At 34.6% G+C, this 6,000-nt stretch overlaps 1 long non-coding RNA gene across 1 annotated transcript in view; it reads left to right on the top strand.

Annotated features, from left to right (window-relative positions):
- Positions 1-378: 378 nt before the first annotated feature.
- Positions 379-6,000, top strand: part of LOC119624908 (uncharacterized) — a 65,270-nt gene continuing 59,648 nt past the window's right edge. Inside the window, exons 1-2 of the long non-coding RNA XR_012093715.1 lie at positions 379-723; positions 1,014-1,096. This is a non-coding gene — a long non-coding RNA (uncharacterized lncRNA). The remainder of the gene's footprint in view (positions 724-1,013; positions 1,097-6,000) is intronic.

Here is a 6,000-nt window from a genome sequence, read left to right as displayed (position 1 = left end):
TGCTCTGTAAATGTCTGTAGAAACCAAGACAGTTTGGAGTTTGATCATCAAGCCGTTCACAAGGATTGAGCAGAGTAGCTGATGGTATTAGTGTAGGGAGAATTCTATATGCATGTCTATGATGTTGTAGAAAGGCCACACTTCAGGTTTGTAGTGTATCTTAAGATAGCCATTTTTAATTAAAAATATCCTGTAGCATTCTTGCTTTGAGAAAAAAACAGTTGGAATTCAAGAGCCCAATAAGAGAATTAATAACTTTGCTTTGAAAGTACATGCAATTTCAGACCTGTCAATTTTAACTATGTCTCTTTAAATACTTTTTTCTTCTAGAATCCAACTGAGTAGATGAAGGTTTTTTTTTTTTTTTTTTTTTTTTAAATTCCATTATAGAAGTAATAGCCCTGTTTTGGTGTTTTGTAAGCAGGTAATATTCTGCTGGTGACTGTCTTCACAGTAATGCATTGCTGTGAATTCTGAATTCTATTATTTTACATCTATAGCGCGTAAAGTGTATTTTTTATAAACAGCAAACTTCACCTCATAAAAATTCATTACATAAGGGCATAAGCAAGTGCTTTTCCTTCTAGTCATTGGCAGTAAGTGATTCATCAGTTTTTCACAGAAAACCAATTTCATTGCAGATGTTCTGTAATTTCCAGTCCTCCTGAATTGTGGAGCCATATCACACAATCCCAATGCAAAGAACATAAGGACTTTTTAAAGGTCGGTGCTTAGTCTCTTTAATAGGATTGAATATCACTTGCTGTCTCATCTGTTTTATTTTTTAAAAATTAAGAAATCAGACTCCTTTGCTTTCCTATATATGTTGATTCCACACATGGATGGATAACTGGTAGCAAATTCAAAACCAACAGATTTCTTCATATTTGAAACAATGACATTCAGTCTTTTCCCTGGAATCAAAGCAGAACTATTAAGAGAAACAAAAATTTTCCCAAACCTAAATCCTTTTTCTTCAATCGTGCTTATTTTCACTCTTTTTTTTACCCCAGGGTAAGGAAGTCAGGCAGAGGGCTGGGGGAGATGCAGAAGTGTCCATCTATCAATTAATGGAGCTCCTGAGAATTTTCCTCAGGTAAATTTCCTCCACTGATAACTTGAGTGTGGTTTTGTCTAGCGTTTCAAGGTTGAGAAGTGGAAGATGGGTATTCAGTATAAAATATGGAAATAAGAGTGGGGGAAAGCCTGCAGACTCAGTGATGGTCTAAGGCCATATATGATAAAAGAAAATTTCTCAGAAGTACAAAAGATTTCTCTCAGAAGATTAAATACCTCCTAAAAGGCTTATGAAATTAAAGTCCAACTGTTTTAAGAACATCATCCTTGGATTGAAAGGTGGAATCAAAAGCATGATAATTAAATTTACTTATAATACAAAGTTATGAGCTATTGCAAGGGTGAAGTGATAGATTTTCAAGATCGCCAATTTGGTTCTGAAGCTGGTCCTCATTTCCTCCTCTGCCTTCTATTGCAGCTCTAGTTACCCACATATTTCCTTTAATGTGTTAAAGAAGTAATGCCCATGGACTTGGTCTCTGCAGGGTCACTCTTAGGCAGAGGTCTCCACGTGTGTTTTAAAGGTATAAATATCTGCCCTTAGATCTGCCATGGTTCCTGGAATTTAATCATCAATTGAAAGTAGTATGTCTATAAGGGCAGAGCATTATCTAAAATGTAAATTCCATGCAATTTGCTGCCTTTTGTGGATTTCCTGCTAGAACCAGTCAGAGATTAGAGGCAGCTGGAGTGGGAGAAAGGTGGCTCGTATACATACATTTATAACCTATAGAACCACCAATCAAAATCTATTCTCTTTCCTCATCTCCCTAACCACTATTTTTATACATTACCTCTTTTTACTTACTATCCTCTAAATTCATGTTCATTTTATTTTTTTTTATTTTTTATTTTATTTTTTTTTTTTTGAGACGGAGTCTCGCTCTGTCGCCCGGGCTGGAGTGCAGTGGCCATTTTATTTTTATTTTATTTTATTTTTTTAGAGGCAGGGGTCTTGTCATGCTTCACAGACTGGTCTTGAATTCCTGGCCTTAAGCAATCCGCCTCGGCCTCCCAGAGTGCTGGGACTATAGATGTGAGCCACTGTATCTGGCCCTCTAAGATCATTGTAAACTGGCTTCTCCTTTATACAAACTAAAACTTAAAGCCACATGAATGATTAAGCCTAGCCTCCCGCCTCATTCAGCCAAATGATTATTGAACACGTTTTTCAATATGTTTTTTCAGTATGTTGGGCATTAAGAATCCAAAAATAAATAGGAGATTAGAGCCTACCAAAGGAGAAGGCAATGGGAGTAAATAGACAAAGTACTTGGAGAGCATTGAGAAATGAGTGATTTATTTCATCAGAGACCTGTAGAGGCCTTCCGGGGACAATGACGTTTTGATTTAGTCTTTAGGTATATAGGATATCTTCAGGTAAAGAAATTTAAAAAGGACATCAAAATGGTATATACACACATGTATACACACATGTCAGCCACAGACATCTATACATATGTTTTTATAGATATGTGTGTGTATACACAGAACCGATAGATTTCCTCATATCTGAAAATAATAACATTCAAGAATATCTTAAGAGTATGTAAGTTATTGAGACTTAACACATGAGCCCCTAACAGCCAAGTTTAGATGAGTAGTCATTCAACAATCATCAAGGACTCACATTCTGCCAGACACTGTGCTAGGTAAGCATCAAGGACGCAAGGACAGTAAATACAGGACATGTTTTCTGCCCTTAAGAAACTCACAGTTTTCCTGAAAACTAGTTAATCACTATGGAAAACAGGGTCCAGTGAGAACAGGATTTTATGCAAGAACAAGGTGAAGATGGAGTCATAACATAAGACATCCTTTAGGAAAGAAAGCACAGACTGGTAATCCCAAATTGAGATTTTTCCAGGGCCACTAGGGAAGGCTAAGGATGCCTTGGAAGACAAAGGGAAGCAAAACTAGAGAAAAGGCTGTTGAAAGAGGACAGACCAAGTAGCAAACAAACTTTGGCTGAAATGAACCAAAAATTCATCATTCTACCAGATGGTGGTACCCTTTTAGAACTTTCTACTCTGTGAGATGTGTTATAAGACACTCTTTACAAAAGAGACAACTAAGTAATTTCCCCAAGGTTACACAGCAAGGGTGAGAACTGAGGTCTTTCTGATGCAAAATCTACCCTCTTTCTACAACGCCCAGTCGCCAGAGGCTCATTGTTTAACTGGCTTGTCCATACCCTCTGCAATACACTGATCTCAACAAAAATCAGAAATGTGTCAAATTAAAAAAAAAGTCACTCAGATGGAACAACCACTTAAAGTAGGGGCGATATGAGAATAGAAAACAACTAGAATGTCCTGAGTAGATAAAATTGAGATAGGAGAGATACAGTATATTCCTGAGATACTTGGATACATGAGAGGAAAAGCCCACGTCAAGACTTTCTTTGACTTAAGAAAGGGAGGATAATGATTCAGAAAGGAAAGAGTTACTGTTTTCTCAGAACTCAACATTGTGCCTTATCCATGGTCGTACTCAATAATTACTTGTTGAATGACTAGAAGAATGAATGTCAAGGGAAAGGGAAAACACTAGAGATGCTGATTTTAACTTACATATTGGCAAAGCTATTTTCTGGTGGTGATGTTTGTAATAAAAATACCAAGTATTATTGGGAGTATAGAGAAGATAGCATCTTCTTAAACTACTGTACCAGTATAAATTTTTTTGGAGAGCAGATTGGTTATATGCGTCAGCAGCTTTAGAAAATGCCTCCTTTTTCACAAGAAATTATAGTTCTATAATTTAATACTGCTAATAGAAGGATTTATTTACCAGGATGTGCATCTCTATTTACTATGGCAAAAATTGCCAACAACCAAAAATCTCCCAAAGGAGATACATTACATAAACCATGCTGTAAAAGAATATTTAATAATACTGTAGTATTTTCTTATCTATTATTTAGTAAAAAGTAAAAGTTGGTTATAAACAAAATGTACAATATCGTCCTGTTTTCCTAAATACAGAACATGTATATTTTTATATTTAAGTCTATTATAAAAGACTAGATAAATTCGTAGTAAAAATGTTGGCAGTAGCCATCTATGGGAGATTTAGGTAATTTGTATTCCCTTCTATGTGATTGTATGTATTCTCCAAATTTTCTACAATAAATATATAATTATTTTATACAAGGAAAAAAATAGGATCAGGCTGGTGGCTTAGGACTATAATCACAGCATTTGGGGAGACCAAGGTGATAGGATTGCTTGAGGCCAGGAGTTCCAGGCCTGCCTGGACAACATAGTGAAACCGTGTCTCTACAAAAAAATTAAAAATAATTAGCTGGGCATGGTGGTGCATGCTTATAGTCCAAGCTGCTTGGGAGGTTGAGGCAGGTAGATTGCTTGAGCCTGAGAATTTGAGCAAGACCCTGCCTCAAAAAACAAAACAAAAACAAAAATACAAAAACCAAAATTTTAAAAAAACATAAAAATGTAAAAGCAAGCAACAAAATGAGAAAAATATTTTCAAATTATATAAAAAGTAGAGTTAATGTACTTAATTCCCACCTATCTACCAAAAAATAATGAGCACAAATACAAGAAAAAACAATCCTCAGAAAAAAAGAAATGAAAATGGCTAATGGACTTATAAAAATATGTTCTACTTGGCCAGCAATGAAAGAAATGGTGATTAGAATCAAATTAGAATAACAATGTACTATATGAATATGAATATTTATTATTGTTGAAAGCCCAGTAATGATATATTTGGGGAAAGCAGGTTTCCAGTATGAATGAAGAGCCTTAAACAACCCATAGCTTTTGACCCAAGATTTCTACTTCTCAGAATCTGTCACAGTAAAGCATTCAGAAATGGGGACAATGAATTATGCAAAACATGTATATTACAAAGTGATATGCACTCCTATGGTTTACATATGTATATGTTAAGGAATTTATGGAATAAATCCTAGGAAAGCTTACATTGAGTCACTTGAGGTGTTTTGACTGAGACTGAAAATTAAGGAAGATAACTTCTGCATGTTGACATACAATACTTTCAATTAGTAACAATGATAATATCCTAAATTCAATTATGGTTGATATATCATAAAGGTGTACATTTCTAGTCAATTAAAAAATGCTACTTGAATCAAATTTTTTTTTTTTTTAGTTAGCTTGTTAGATCAAGCCAACAAGGAAATAAAAAACAATGAAGAAAAGGGTATTGTGTTTGTTGTTATTGCTGTTGCTGCTACAGTTTTTATCTTAAATGCCTGTCACATGGTAACATTCTATAAATGAATATTGATGAATAGACTTCCTACAAATTAAATGTGAGTCCTTCTTTTTAAATAGTAAGGTGTTTGAGTTTAACTGAGTTCACTGTACCACCGATTTTTCCAGTGTTTATTTTCCTCTATTTCTTACAATTCTGATTAAACTGCTATCACCAGAAATAGGTATTTGTATACATAATTGCTAGACCCAATGTTCTACTTAGTTAAAAACACCAACTCTAAGATACTCTGATCTGTCAGAAACTGTTTCTAATCTTCAGTGAGGCCTATGGTTTGGAAGGCAGAGTGTGTTCCAAGATGCTTAGCAACCTCTTGAACCAGGAAACAGGATCTTTATCTTCCTGACCTTCTATTTATCTTTTGAAAAGACAGAAGCAATAACATTAGCTGTGTAACTAACCTGCTAGCTCAGGTTCCTCTTTGTCCTTCTTAGTGGGCTCTTTCCATTTTTCTGTTTTCTTTCAGCATTCTCTACTGCTGAAGTATTTGGAAAAAAAAAACAACAACAAAACTTTTCTATTAACTTACATTTTTTATGGAAAAAGTTTATTTTCTTTAAATTAGTTGGTCAAGTTAATATTCAGTGAAAACAAGGTATTTGATGTTTATGATTCTTACTTTCTTGTTTCAGTGAAATATAGATACTTTATACTTGT

This window comes from Chlorocebus sabaeus, chromosome 8, assembly GCF_047675955.1.
Source record: "Chlorocebus sabaeus isolate Y175 chromosome 8, mChlSab1.0.hap1, whole genome shotgun sequence".
NCBI lineage: Eukaryota > Metazoa > Chordata > Mammalia > Primates > Cercopithecidae > Chlorocebus > Chlorocebus sabaeus.
The sequence above is the reverse complement of the archived record's forward strand: the minus strand, read 5'-3'. Positions and strand labels throughout refer to the sequence as shown.